The sequence below is a fragment of the Aedes aegypti genome, chromosome 3 (genome assembly GCF_002204515.2).
Source record: "Aedes aegypti strain LVP_AGWG chromosome 3, AaegL5.0 Primary Assembly, whole genome shotgun sequence".
NCBI classification, from domain to species: domain Eukaryota; kingdom Metazoa; phylum Arthropoda; class Insecta; order Diptera; family Culicidae; genus Aedes; species Aedes aegypti.
In genome coordinates, this window is record NC_035109.1 from 129,005,473 (window position 1) to 129,020,699 (window position 15,227).

The 15,227-nt window shown below is 36.9% G+C and overlaps 1 long non-coding RNA gene across 1 annotated transcript in view; it reads left to right on the forward strand.

Moving 5' to 3' along the window:
* The first annotated feature begins 405 nt into the window (after nucleotides 1-405).
* LOC5580139 overlaps nucleotides 406-15,227 on the forward strand; it is a 50,319-nt gene continuing 35,497 nt past the window's right edge. The window contains exons 1-3 of the long non-coding RNA XR_002502423.1: nucleotides 406-717; nucleotides 783-913; nucleotides 982-1,245. This is a non-coding gene — a long non-coding RNA (uncharacterized LOC5580139). The remainder of the gene's footprint in view (nucleotides 718-782; nucleotides 914-981; nucleotides 1,246-15,227) is intronic.

Below are 15,227 nucleotides of genomic sequence, written 5' to 3' on the forward strand. Positions count from 1 at the left end.
CTCTCAAATCATCTTTACTTACATTTCAATCACAATATACAATTTCTTGATAATCAATCATTTTTTTTTGACCATTGTTCATTCGACTGACTTTCAACTCGTTATTCTATCAATCTTTATACTACGTTCAGACTAGGGCTTAAACTTATGACAGACATGTGATACCAAAACCACTGCACACCGTGATATCATATGTCTGTCACCTATCACGGTGGTATCACGCAAGCATCTTAGTACCGTATCATGGTTTGCGGGCGTTGTACTGTACCAATGTACAGCAAATGGAAGTGCCATCAGCGCTTTTTCCAGCCAGTAGTGAAACCGTGAACTAAAAATTTCCATTCGCTTGACGTTTGTGAAAAGTAAACATAAACAAAAATACAATACAATCAAGCACTAGCGAGATCGTAAGTTACGATTACACTTAAAATCTATTAAATTGTTTGAAATCAATTTAATTAGCTGTAGTGCCGAAGAAAATGAGCTCCAAGAAGGTGACGAAAAAGATCGAGAAGATTAGTGCGAAAAAGTTATTAAAAATTCCGATGAAATCAACAAAGTCATCGATGTGTGGAGTGAAAATGTGGACGCCTTGCGCAAAACTTGCAAGAACTCCCATATTTACTTAAAAATGTGTGAGCAACTACGGAGCTATGGCATCCGCTTGACTCCAACCGAATTGCGCAACCGGATCCACAATTTGTCCAGAAGATACAGGTAATGTATTTTCAATTCTGAAACACTAAAAACATAGGACTCATATAAATATGATTTTGTTGCAGGGTCGAGAAAAACAAAATGGGAGTGTCCGGAGGAACACGGTTAACCTGGACCTATTTGTTTGTCAATTGTTTCTTGAAAAGCTTCAAGCAAAATAATATGACCGAATTAATGGACGAGAACTTTGTTGCCGGTAAGAAAACATACTTTGCTGCCAGGATGATATGTTTCATAGTTCTGCTTTTTCCTATGCATTTCCAGACTCGAAAGCAGCATCCAATCATCCGGAAGCCATATAAGAACCGGAATGTATGGAATTTGCGGAAAGCATGGGAGATGATACGGAAGACATGAAAGATCCGGATAATCCGACAGAAAGCATGGATCTGTAAGAGAAGGAGGATTTCGAAGTAGAACTCTTTGATGATGATGCTTCCGAATATTGTGTGCTGTACACACAGCTGTCCGAGCCAGAATCTCCCCGGTCACCTTTGTCAACAATTTCGCAGGATTTTGGCAACAACGGTGAGTTTAGTTTTAAATCTGTTTAGTACCGAGGAACAAAAGGTGGTCTAATATAGAATTGGCCACAACGGGATAACCTGAATAGGTTCCGGTAGGGCACTGAGTAGACATTTTCGTAATTTTATGTATTTATATCATTCGAAAGCTCAAACTCAATGATTTTTCATATAGAAAAGAATTTTAACAGTGTCGTAGAACCAATGATAGACCAAGATGTACCTAACCATACCGAATGATGTGGAATAGGTTCCAGTAGAGAATTTTCATAATATAATAGATTTATACAATTCAAAAACTCAAAGTTCATGATTTTTTAAATGACGAATTCTGATTAGAATTCTTGAAGAATCTTGAGCAAGATTTTTGATTAATCCTGACCAGGATTATTGACAAACCCTGACAAGGATTCTTGACGAATCCTGACCAAGATTCTTTATGAATCCTGATCACGAATTTTGACAAATCCTCACCAGCATTCTTAAAAAAAAGTCTTACTAGCATTTTTACGAATACTGACTAGGATTTTTGATGAATCCTGACCATGAATCTTGACAAAATCTTGACCAGGATTCTTGACGAACTGTAATCAGGATTCTTGACAAATCTTGACCAGAATTCTTGACGAGTCCTGGCCAAGATTCTTCGTGAATCGTTATTACAGCTATCACCAGCGTATTGCTGCGTGCGATAATCGCAATTTTTCGACATCTCCATTGCAAAAAAAATACAATGATACTAAAACGCGTTAGTATCCTGGAAATTCAGTTCCTTAAATTCGTCTGAATAATGAACAATACTGTTTCAAATGTTATAGCATGAAGCAGCATATTCACTGCATGATAATTTCCCATGTTTTTGGAGGATGCCCTGCTCGAGATGTCCAGTGATGATGATTGCCCTAATAAAAATTTTCTAAATAAATCCATACATTAACTAAATTAACTAAAATTACTAAAGAAACTTTTTATTCAAAATATAGCTGGAATTTTTGGTGAAAATTAAGGCCTAATTCATAACAGGTATTTTCAATGAGTTTCAGCCTGGCTTAGGCTTCTAAAAACAATCCAGCAAAATCAGTCAAAGTTATAGGTATTCTACTAAACATCTCGAAGATTTATTAACAGTCAAAGCTGTTTTTTTATTCCAGCACGAAATTATTTCTTTGATTCTTTGAAAACTTCGTTTTTCCAAAGAAATGTATTATGTACTCTGAAATTAAAGAACAATCAAATTCTCCAAGGAAGAGTGGCTTCATATCTTTTGCTACACATCTCTTATAAATTAGTCAAATAATATTATGAGATTTGTTCATACTTTCATTGTGAGTTCCTCCTGAGTTTATTTTCAAATAAGTTCCGGATTTAACTAAAAAAATATTTAAACTTTCAAAGTTTAATGTTTTCCTCCACAATTCCTCCAAAAAATAAATGGTTCTGTCAAATTCATTTATATTTAAAAAAAATTATATAAAAAAGACACATTCTTTCGCAAAGTTTATCAAAAGTCATTAGAAATATCCTATGTTTTTTTTCTGTAAATTTTACTTCAGAGGAAAATTGTTGAAGAGCCCCAGGCATATTTTTGCTTCTGAAATTAGCAAGGCGGGCAAGGAATCTGTGGCACATAGCAAAATAACTGGAAAGGATTTATAAAAAAAAATGGTAAAGAATTATATAAGGAAAGGATATTGCTCAGAACTTACTTAAGAAATGGTTTTACCAATTCTCCATATTAAGGAATTGAATTCTTGTGCAATTGTAAGTCGGAATTCCTAGAGGCTTTCTGGTAGAATTCTGAGGAACCCAGAAATCAAAAAAGGAATTCTGTAAGATTTCACGGATAATTTGAAAAGAAGATTCTGATGAAGCTTCTTGAAAATTTGTTTATTCTTTGAAGAGGTTTCAATTATCATGTAGTCATTCATCTCTATTGTTTTTACATTGTTCAATGTTTTGATGTTTCTTCATCCTTGAATTGACGATTTCTGGAGCAACATCGTACCAAAAAAAAGTTCATACTCCAAAAAGCAACGTTTCAAAGAATCTAAAAGAAATTATAATATTTATAAGAGTTTTGAAAAACTGTAGGTTTCTTTTATGTATACCTCTTGATTTCTGAAAATCCATCAAGAATTAATCATCAAATTTTCAAAGTAATGTAGAGATTTCCTCCCAGGTCTAAATTCCGTAAAATATTCGGAGTTGCAAAACATATGTTAGATAAAAATTCATTCAGTAATAATTCCATCCATATTAACGTAAATCATTGTTCTTTATAAAAAACGAATAGAAATTAACGATATTTTTTGTAGTAAATCCTTTAAAAACCACCTAAGCTATTCTGTCACACTGGAGCAATTTTCCGTATTTCCCTTTATGGACTTAGCATTTTACAATTAGCTTCTTCCAATTAAAAATATGTTTAAAATTATTGAATCTCAAACTTATTATTAAACGTACCGTCGGACGGGGCTACTTTTGATTCCAGGGGCTGTCCAAAGTAGCCCGTTTTGTATTTATTAGCAGCGTAAATATTAATCTGAGCAATTTTGTGTCTTCAGCACTTTTATTAACCAATACATGCTCTAACACTAGGCATGATTTTTTTCTTGGAACAACATCAACAATAACAGGATAAACAAGAAAACCTTTCAAAAAAGCCCGAAAAAATATTCACAAGGTATAAAACATTGGCTATACAAACATTGTTTGAATTTTTCCCATGTCGTGGAAACTTATTGGGAGCATCACAAAACTATCGAATCGTCATGTTTCATGAAAATCTTGTGATTTGTTTTGCTTAAAATTGTTGTTTTATTAAAATAATTGATCAAAGGTCTCATTTTTGCGACTTTTATTATATCATAATGTTTTGGTTTGTGTATTTCACAACATAAAAAATAATAAAAAATGTTTGTAAAAGTGAATAGACATAAAACACACATATTTCAATACGTACCAATGCCAAATTCACAACATAATCTCTAAAAAACTATTTTTCGTCATATTTTACATGAATTTGTAGTACAGAACAGTTGCATCCTTCAAATGCTTAAATTAAACCAGCTCTAAACTGCTAAGAAGCTAAAAGCATATTACAGAAGCTACTTCTTTGCGATCTTGCTAAACTTTACTTAATAGATTGCGTTTTTAATGAAAATTACTTACTGGTATGGAATTAGTTATCGGTATTAATGTGATTCTTCAACATATCGTTCATATAAAAGTAAGAAAAAAAAAAGAGTTTTTGTACATAACTCATTTATCATCGCAGTACCTAGTAGTTACGTCGTTCGTTTATGTCAACTTGAATATCGAGCATTTGTAATTGATAGTTCCATTTAAGAGGAAGTTGAAAATTTAAGTTTCATACTGCAAACTGAGAATAGTAAATGGCATGTTTCGTTGAAATTTGTTATATATTTGTAATTGATTCTAGCTTTGCAATTTTCTACATTAAGTTTATCAATGAAAAACGTTCAATAACATCACAGTGGACGACAATCTATTGAATCGGTTTGAAAGTTATAAGGAAAAATCATTTCATTAGCAAATTGTGAAAATGTCCAAAGTAGCCCCTTTTTTAACCTGAAGGACACACTTTTTTCGCTATTCAAGCATTTTTGTTATTTTTTGATGGATTTGCCTCATATTTTACACATTTGTTACGTACATATACAACTTAAATATAGGCAAAAATTATCAACATCTATCCATAATTCTAAGAGTTACAAATCCTCAAAGTTAAAGAATGTGGAAATAATGTCAAAAGAAGCCCCGTTTGACGGTATGTGTGAAATTTATGATACCTAATTGTTTGTTTTTGTATAAGTTATTTATTAAAATGTAATAATTTACAACAACATTTGTTTCTAGATTGAATCAAATCTGATACAAAAAGAAGTTTACGCCTCGACGTGTGGATAGCAGGTTCAAATGTATTAATTGTCATCTGTCACTGTAGCTAGGAAGATGCAAAGGATCTCTCCAATGCAAACTCCGTAGCGCAAACCGCAAAAATTTGCGTTGAATGGATTCAATGCGTTGAATGCTATTCAGGTAAAAAGGAGCCCACACAATTGCTGCATACTCTAAAACGAAGCGTACTAAAGAGCAGTAAAGCGATTTGAGGCAGTGAATATCAGAGAAGTATTTGGCAACGCGAAATATAAAACCTAGATTCTAAGTCCCTTCGAAACAATAATTGAAATATGATCATTAAATGTCAATTGATAATCTACCATAACTGCTAAATCTTTTATCGACTTCACGCGGTTCAGAGTATATTCTCCTATGTAGTTGAATTCTGTGATGGTGTGCTTACGGCTAAAAGAAATGCTTGAGCATTTAAACGCGTTCAAAATCATTATGTTGTTCTTTAAAACGCTCCTCTGGTGAGGTACTCAACGATTCGGTACCTTATGGCGATGGTGGCCAAGTACGATTTGGAGATCGACCAGACGTACGACGTAACTGTCTTTCTACAGGGCACACTGGGTGAAGAAGACCGAGAATTCGGTCTGGAACGGTGGAAAGGGCTTTTAATTCAAGGTTGAAGGCGACAAAGACGATTTTTTGCTGTTCAGTAACAACAAAAAGCTAAAGAAGGCCTTGAAGAAGTTCTTGTGTGAACAATTCCATATGAATGACCTTGTGGAGGCGAAGTACTGCTTGGACCTGCGGATAAGAAGAGATCGAGTTAAATATGATTCTTGGCCAGGTAAACTATATAGAAGCGATGCTGGACAAGTTCCAAATGACAAATTGCTATGCTGTGGCTACGTCGTTTGAACCCGGATCGAGATCGGACAAGTCGATGTGTCCAAAAACTAAACAAGAAAAAGACGACATAAGGGATGTACCATACAATGAAGCCATCGGAAATTTAATAAACCTTTCCCAGGTTTCAAGACTCAACACCAGCAACGTAGATATTGCAGCAAGCCAGTACAGCAGCAATCCAGGGCGGAAGCACTGGGAGGCGGTCAAACGAATTTTCCGATATCTACGAGGTACCGTTAGCAATCGTTTGTGTTACCGGAATAATGGAAATCCAGAAATAGCCGGCTACGCAGATGCAAATTGGGGGGGGAGACGTAGACACCAGGAAATCAACGACAGACTACGTGTTCTGGTTGCTAGGTGAAGCTATTATCTGGAACGTGAAGCGTCCGTCCGTTTCGCTATCGTCGTGCTAGGCCGAGCACATGGGAATGTCGAGGACCAATCAAGAGGCGTTGTGGTGACACAGTATACTGGAGCAGATTTTCGGCAAGCGGAAGATGGATATCCTATGTGACAAACAATCTGCGATCTGCGTTACCAAGAACGGATCGTATAACCCTCGAACGAAGCTCGTGGATATACGATACCACTTCGTGAACGATTCGCTGGAGAATTTAGTAATCGAGCTGAAGTACGTCAACACTAAACATTGAGCTGCCGACGGTTTTACCAAATCTTGACACACCAGAACCTGAAGGCGATGAAGCTACAAATAGGCATCGAGTAATGTGGAAGAGTATGGACCTATGCACGAGTTCACTATTTGACTTTTGAGCAGTGCCGTGTTATTAACGCGACCATGGCAACGAGTGAATTCGGCAACGCTCAAACGTCAAATTCGTAAACTCGTGCACATGTCCATTGGGATGGAAGTAATCCATTAAAAAAAAAACTAATTGTAGTAAACCATGAGAATTAGAAGTAAAATAACATTTTCATTCCATGGACCTATGCACGGGTTCACTATTTGACCATAGACGATTTGACGTTTTAGTGGTGCCATGTTATTTATATGACCATGGCAACGCGTGAATTCGGCACCGCTCAAACGTCTAATTAGTGAACTCCTGCATTGGTCCATGGACCGATGCACGACTTCAATAATTTGATGTTTGAGCGGTGCCGAATTCACTAGTTTCCATGGTCACATAAATAACACGGCACCACTCAAACGTCAAATAATGAATTCGTACATTGGTCCATTATCGTTACTCAACCTATCAAGATGTGTTTCAAATCTGATGAATGTAGGGTAAATGATCTAATGGTGTATTGTGAGCTTTATAGCCGTACGTCTTAGTGTCGTCAAGCAGTAAGCGCATCGCGTCATGGAGAGGTGGTTCAACTCCCGCTGCAGCCGATGAAACATTTCGTCAGAATTGTTTCACGCCTGTATTACTGCAGCATGCTGCCCATTGTCTTGTCAATTATGAGATAAAGTAACACAAAAACTACTTGAACTATTCAAACTTGTACCAATAGTTGCGGTAAAGTATTCCCATAATGGAGGATCAAGAAAGCAATGGATACAAAAGAATAAATATACCGCAATTTATTCAACAGTGTACCAATTTTTATTGGTAGAGGTATCATTTTTCACTGGCATGCGGTTGATTACTGCGATGAAATCGATATTTTTATTAAGTAGATGGTGATTACGTCCTTATGCAACAATGTTATGTACATTTATTACGCTTTTGAATTTAGAGCAGTTAAATGAATTTATTTCGTGTTAAGTACCTCCGCTATTAGAACATTTACCCTGCTTAATTATTGATCAAATACCTTCGAAAATGCTTGAAGTTTTATCGTTTTACCAATAGTTACGGTAAAGTGATACTATAGTAGAGGATCTCATAAGAATACAACGAATACCAATCAATTGGAAAACAATTTAAAAATAAACCAAAACCAAAAATGAACAGTACATCAATGGACCGATGCACGAGTTCACTAATTTGACGTTTGAGCGGTGCCGAATTCATTCGTTGCCATAGCCACATAAATAACACGGCACCGCTCAAAAGTCAACTAGTAAACTCATGCATTGGTCCATAGATGGAGGTATCATTTTTCGCTAACATGCCGCAAGTTACTGCGATGAAGTTATTTTTCTCGTAAAGTAAACAGTCGTTATTTCCCGTTACAAAAATAATGTGTTCATTTATTATTCTTATAGATGCCATTGGTTCATCTAACCTATGGACCGATGCACGAGTTCACCATTTGACGTTTGAGCGATGCCGTGTTATTTACGTGACCATGGCAACGAGTGAATTCGGCACCGCTCAAACGTCGAATTGGTGAATTCGTGCATTGGTCCATTATTGAATTTAGCGCATAAAACACTCTAAATAGCTAAAGGGTCTAAAAACATGATTCACGACAATAAATAATAAACAGGTATGGCCAACTTTTGCAGCACTTGTGAAGAGTCAGATCTCAGCTTCGTATGGTCGAAATATTGACAAGTCTTTATAAGTTAGATGTGGAACTAAGAACTGTCAGTTAAAATACAATGAAATGATGGTCGCTTCCTAGCAGTGAACTTTGCCTGTTTCAAAGTTGGTAGTTTATGTCGTCAAGGGAGAGATAAAAGTTGCTCATATCAGAGAAGTATTAGACCCCGCCATACACGTACTGGCACAAGTCCAACCAGGCAGGATTCTGCCTGCCAGCTATACCAATAGACATGCGGATATAATTTTAATTTAATTAAAAGAACATGCAGGAAGCCATGGAAGCGGGCCCGGGTGCCTACCATCATCTATCGCGGAAAACTTTCTCCCTACAAGACAGCAACGAATCCTTGCGAACCAAACGTTGCGCAACGAAGGCTCACATATGCCAAACCATATACGCACGCGGTATTCATTAAATGCAGTTTTTGGGGTGCGGGTTTCCTTCGGTTGTAATGTGTTTTATGCTTAAAAGAAAGTCTCAAAGCGCTCATCACTCCCCTTCCTCCACCAGCTTGCCGTTATTTTGTACAAAAACTCTACATATGAGGCCATCACAGCATCTCCTGCAGCCAAAAGATGACATGGGCAACCTTCTAAGTCTAGCTCCGACTGATTCTCGAATGGAACCGCTTTCCTCAGGAATTATGTGAATTTTCAGCATTCGGGCTTACAACGTAAATCAACATGGCAACGGTAACACCCCACCCCTCTTGTGAGCCATCACTAACCATTCAAGCACATCCATCCATCATGGGGCGGAAGAGTGTAGCTGGTTCGCGGTATAGATACGAACTCAGCCTGATCTAGCTGCAGCAACAGCAGTCAAAGGTGAAAACTTATGAAAGACAAATAATCATACAGCGCCTGCCAGCATACCACACATCTATGCCGAATGAAGACTTTTCAGGTAAAGGAGCGCCTTGTTCGACTCATTCGCAAGCCCGTGGATTCCGCGCTAGCTGGCAGTGGGTAGTTTCCCTTAGGGACCGGCTGCTGGATGATGGCTACGACAAAGAGAGTTGCCGGAGTAACCGTACACCGTTTCTACTACCCACATGCTCGCACGTGGTGAATTCTCGCTAATAAGCGTACTGTGTTATGCAAAATGCTCCTTACAGGATAAGCCAATTTCACCGCATAATAACTGACTGAGCGGGAAAATTGACGTTAAGGAAAATATTGCTGTAATGCGGTTGCATGCATTATAAATAGTTGACTGGGCTCCGTAATGAAATGTGACGCGAGATGAAAGATGTGTTCTGGCTACGAACTCATATTATGCACTCCGATGTTAAATTAATAATAACAAAGTCTTTAGCTTATAAGCTTTTGCAAATCCTTTTGATTCAAATAAGGTATTAACATTTGGTAAGATACAAACATACTTCTTATAATATATACTTTATTATAGATGACCGTACGAATTTGTAGTTGCTACACAGTGATTAACCATAACAATCAAATTTGCACAAAAAAAAATGAATGGGGCTTACCATTTGAGAGCTCAAAATTGACAAGTCAATCAAGGCGCCGGCCATGTCCTCATAGTGATTGAAGAAAGAAAAGAATATTAATTAAACAAATATTGCTACTAGAGACTGAAGAATCATCTGTATCCCCACAGTTGTCATGGAAAGGATATTGCGTTAGTGGGATGAGTTGAAAATCAGAGATTCGCATTTGATTGGTGATGTGATCCATGGTATTTTCACGCCTATCATTCAATATTGTTCGCCGAACGAGAGCTCATCGTTCGTCCCAGGACCCAAAACTTCATTTACTTCTAAAAGAAATACACCGACACGTTGTTGCTTCCAGTGGGCATTTTGCCCTTTGAAAGAAGCACCACACTAAACAACGGACTAGCATGCAACGCCCAGTGGCACAGTCGGAAAACATTCCTCATGAAAAGCGTTTCGGGTTGAAGCGGGAATCGAACCCACACTCCTTAGCAAGATGCAGATAAATGCCTGGTGACACTAACCGCACGGCTATGAAGCCCACTACTTTGTATAAAATATACTAATTTTAAACGTAGCGTCGATGGGGGTGACAATGGGTCTAGGGGACGAGATTGGGTCAAAACGGAAAAATATGTTTTGTGAAATATTTCAGCTAATAACGCTGATATTACTAAAATCAATAATTCATATGTTAGGGAACATATTATTACACATAATTCATAACAATACACATTTTTAGAAATAGTAGTTTTTGTGTACTACATTAATAAACTTGCATGTTGAAACTAGATAAAATTTACAATATTAAATTTCTCCTGTACAAAGTATCACGCATGTACTCTAGCCTCTATCGTTGTATTAGTAGAATGTTGAAAGTCTTTTCATTACACATCACAGGTATTTTCCGGAATCTGTTTGATTTTCCCACAAAAAATCATTTTTTTCGGTACGATGTCTAAATATTGAAAATAGGGGTGAGATTGGGTCAAGCAAGAACGATAGTAAATGAAATTCTAAGTCCACTTTTTTGACATTTTACGGTGCCGGGTGTTCTCCTTTTTCATTAAGATGTGTTTATTCTTTCTAAATACAGCATCTCTGAAACATCAAACAAGTCTACTGGAGTATTCCGTGCATTGAATAACAATTCAACGCATTTTGACAACTTCTCAAACCAGCAACTGTGTTTCGTGTGCAGCAACTTCGTAAATTTTTATCAAAAGGGTGTTTTTTTTCTAAATTTGATTATTTATCAGTGTTTTCATATTATAGAAACATCTCACGGAAGTACTAACGAGTTGGATCGCTGAAATACTGGGATTATGACGTCAACTTCTGCCTGAAATTTATTGATCGTGGAATGTCGCACCGAAATTTGACTATTTGCGAAGGTTTAAAATAATCACTGTTTCAGTACACCTTTGGGAAAACTGGATGGGCTTTATAGCAATGGGGATGAAACTTTGAAGACAATTTGAGGGAAAAACGAAGAAAATTTATGTAAACTTGACGATAAATGTATTTTTTCTCATAGCTCTTCAATTTTCAGTATAATCTTTCTTTTAAGTGGGTTTATCATACTTGTGAAACATCTTAGATAACTTTTTATCTTGTTTGCATCGTTTTTTGTCAATATTTTTCAGTTGTGAATGGTTTTGCAATCATATTCTCAAAAACAAGTTATTTCAATTACAGTGACTCAATGTCACCCCCTCTATGGGGTGAGATTGGGTCATTTTTCATTCACTTGTGGTGCCGCTGTGAATAAATATTTGTCTTTAATTTTTTGAACAGTTGTTAATGTACCATCAAAGTACATACATACCAAATTTGAAGTTTATTGGAGTTAAATTGCGATAGTTATTCAAAAAATAAATCGCACATATCCTTTTTTGACCCATTGTCACCCCCAACGACGGTATCCAAACACAATTCAATAATTTTGAGAAACAGATCAACCTTCCAGTCATCACGAGGTTGTTAACCGTCAGAAGCACTACGCTGAACATTTTTAACTCTAGCCTGATTGAGAACCATATAGGGTAACCAATATATTTTGGATCTTCTGAGCCATTTTTTTTTTTCAGCCAACAAATTTCCCAGTTTAAATCGAAATATCAACTCAGTTTACATGTTATTTGGATATATAAGACTGTTTTACATTTGCAGCAACCAATTGCCTTTATTTTGACAGAAATTAATCAAATTCAATCGGTTCATCCATGGAACCGTTACAACACGTTACACGCAGAAACTGAAGCCGTCAGAAATTGTTCGAATGTAAACAAAAACTTTTTTCGTGTTTCTGAGCCAAAAAACGCAAAATTACTTCGGTTTTCCACTGCTGATTGATGGATTGAACCATACGCATGCATATTAAACAAACAGTATGTTATTATTTGTCTCCAATCAAATGGTTTACAGTACAAAATATATACTTTTAGGGTCAAAAATGTATTGGAGTGTCCGAAAATATGAAAAACAGTGCTTTACAATTGCAATATTCTAGACGTATTTTGACCATGACTATGCATGGCCATGTTAGCATTTGTATCACAAAGAGAAAGTTTTTCTCTACATGTTGGCACCCAAGTAGCACACGAAACATCTTTCAAATGAATGTTTCCCAAAAATGGTTTCAAAGATGTATCAATAAAAGCATCTGTAATTTACCTAGTCAAAGCTCCGTTGCATATTAATCAAAAGCTCACAAGATTTCATTGTCGCTCCAATGAACTTGCATTTCACCCCTTGTTTGACGTCTAACATGATCGAAACGGCGAGATTTGTTACAAATGTCCACTGCAAGCATCAATGAAGTCAAGTTCATCAAGATGTGTTCTGGAACTTGCGACAAAATCTTGCGACTTCTCCAAAAATGCCAATTTTATTGTTATGTTTCAATATACTTTCATTCAGAGCATCCGCAACATAACTTCATTGCATGCAAGCTGCGTTTCAGTACCACAACTGAAGAAGATTCATCCCAGTTGCATAAAAGTTGCACAAAACTACGTGTATGACAGCTGAAAGTTTGTTTGCTTCAATCTAGTTGCAGTTTAGTTAAGTTGCACCTCACGTATAGTGTAACAACGAAAACATGTTCTGGAAACAGTTTGTTTATTTACATGGCGTTTCTCATATGTTGCGCGAAAGTTTTTGCAAAAACTTTAGCTCTGTGGGTCGTGTTCAACACTGTTCATGTTTTGCCAGTAAAAAACTTGTATTCCGAAATTGTATTATTCTTGAGTTGATACAAACTGTGTTGCGCAAAAGTTTTTGCAAAAACTTTAGCTCTGTGGGTCGTGTTCAAAACTGTTCATGTTTTGCCAGTAATGAACTTGTATTCCGAAATTGTATTATTCTTGAGTTGAAACAAACTGTGTTGCTTGGGCTTGTTCTTTGACTTGGTTACGTTATGCAAATTAAGCATAAGCATAAGCATAGATGACCGTACAATGCGTAGTTGCTACTCCGTGATTGGCCAGAACAATCGAAGTTGCACAGAGATTTAATGAATTGGACTGGGGATTAGCTTACCATTCTCAATGTGCACAAATCGAGAGCTCAACATTTAAAAGCCAATAACGACGCCGGCCACGTCCTTACGGTCATCGGGGAAGGGAAGGAATGTTAGTTAGTGTGACTACCGTTGTTACAAGAGACCGAGATCACCTCTGCATCTCCACGGTTGTCATGGAAAGGATATTGGGTTAGTGGGATAAGGTAGAGATCTGGGAGTCACCAATGTCATGGTCGAAGGATCAAACACTACTCGACTTGGTTACGTTATGCAAATTGAGACAAAACCCAAAATCACCTCCTTAGAGGGCCTTCTGTCGAGTTATCTCCCTTTCACAGTTATCGTTCTTCACATTAACGTCATCTTTCAATTTGGGCCTTATCTACACTGAATGACCGTTTTTGTGTGTGACAGTTGGTAGCATGTTTAGCAATGTACGCTACGCTCCTGCTAACATTCCTCCCCTCATGAAGCTGCCTCGGTTCCTCAGCTTTACTCTCTGAAAGAATGTCTTGAACCGCAAGCTTTGAGAAAAAACTACGAAAAGTTCCGGTACATGTACGAACTGCTGCTTGCCTGATACGGCCATCTTTTCCCGTTACCATACCGCGAATCCAGCGGTTCCAAACACTTCCGTCCACGATGAAGACGGAAACAAAACCGATAGAAGTAGACGATATACTTCTATCGGTTTTGTTTCCGCGAACCATTTTGTCCGTCGCATAATAGTTAGCAGATACTCACGGATCCATCTGCTTAAGAACTGATCCAAAATGTGTTGTCAAAGTTTCCAGTCACTTCGATGAACTGCTTTAATCTCCGTCGGTAATTTCTTAGTTTGTTTCACTCCATTTGAGCTGAGAAGGATGAAATGGTTAGGAGTAAGTGCCTCCTGATCCGAATATTCCAACGGTATGTATTTAGATTAAAGGTCAAAAGTTTACCATGGATCCGACCTCGCATGAAACGGTCTGGAACACGGTGTATTATATTAAGAAGGTGATATATTCCGAAAACTGACAGCTACTTGGCGACGTCATTAGGAGTGACGTCACATGTTTACAACCAAACTTGATATTTACATCAGTAAAGAGCCTGCCTTGTTAATTTTTATGTCGTGGTCTGGAATACTTCTTCCGTTGGAGATCTTGGATGGTTGATAGAATTCATGGCCGCCTTTACCACGCTAACCATCCTCTCCCGAAAACAGGTGGCACTTAGTGCTTTTTTTTTTTAATTAATTTATTTATTAGTATCATTCCAAACATTACATTCATTATTTCTTATATCTAGGCGTTCTGTGTTATTAGACAACACTATCATCCTAATTTGGTAAAACAAATCTAAGATTTTATTAACATTTTGTTAACAACATATTACATTTCATTTGCCGTAGCAGTTCAGATTTTTTACAGGTGAGTTGATTAACATGCTTATAAGAGAAACAAAAAACGCGCTTTCAATTTACTTAACCTAACTTAACCTAAACATAAAACGCATTAATCGTGGCAATAGAAGATTGTAACGATTTTCGCCTGAAATTATTGATTATTTTATTTGACGTTTGTTCCAATGTTTCAACATTGGATATTCTATGTAACTCATTGGTACTATACCAGGGAGGAAGCCTCAGAATCATTTTCAAAATTTTATTTTGAATTCTCTGCAGAGCTTTCTTCCTGGTATTACAACAGCTAGTCCATATTGGTACAGCATACAACATGGCTGGCCTGAAAATTTGTTTGAATAT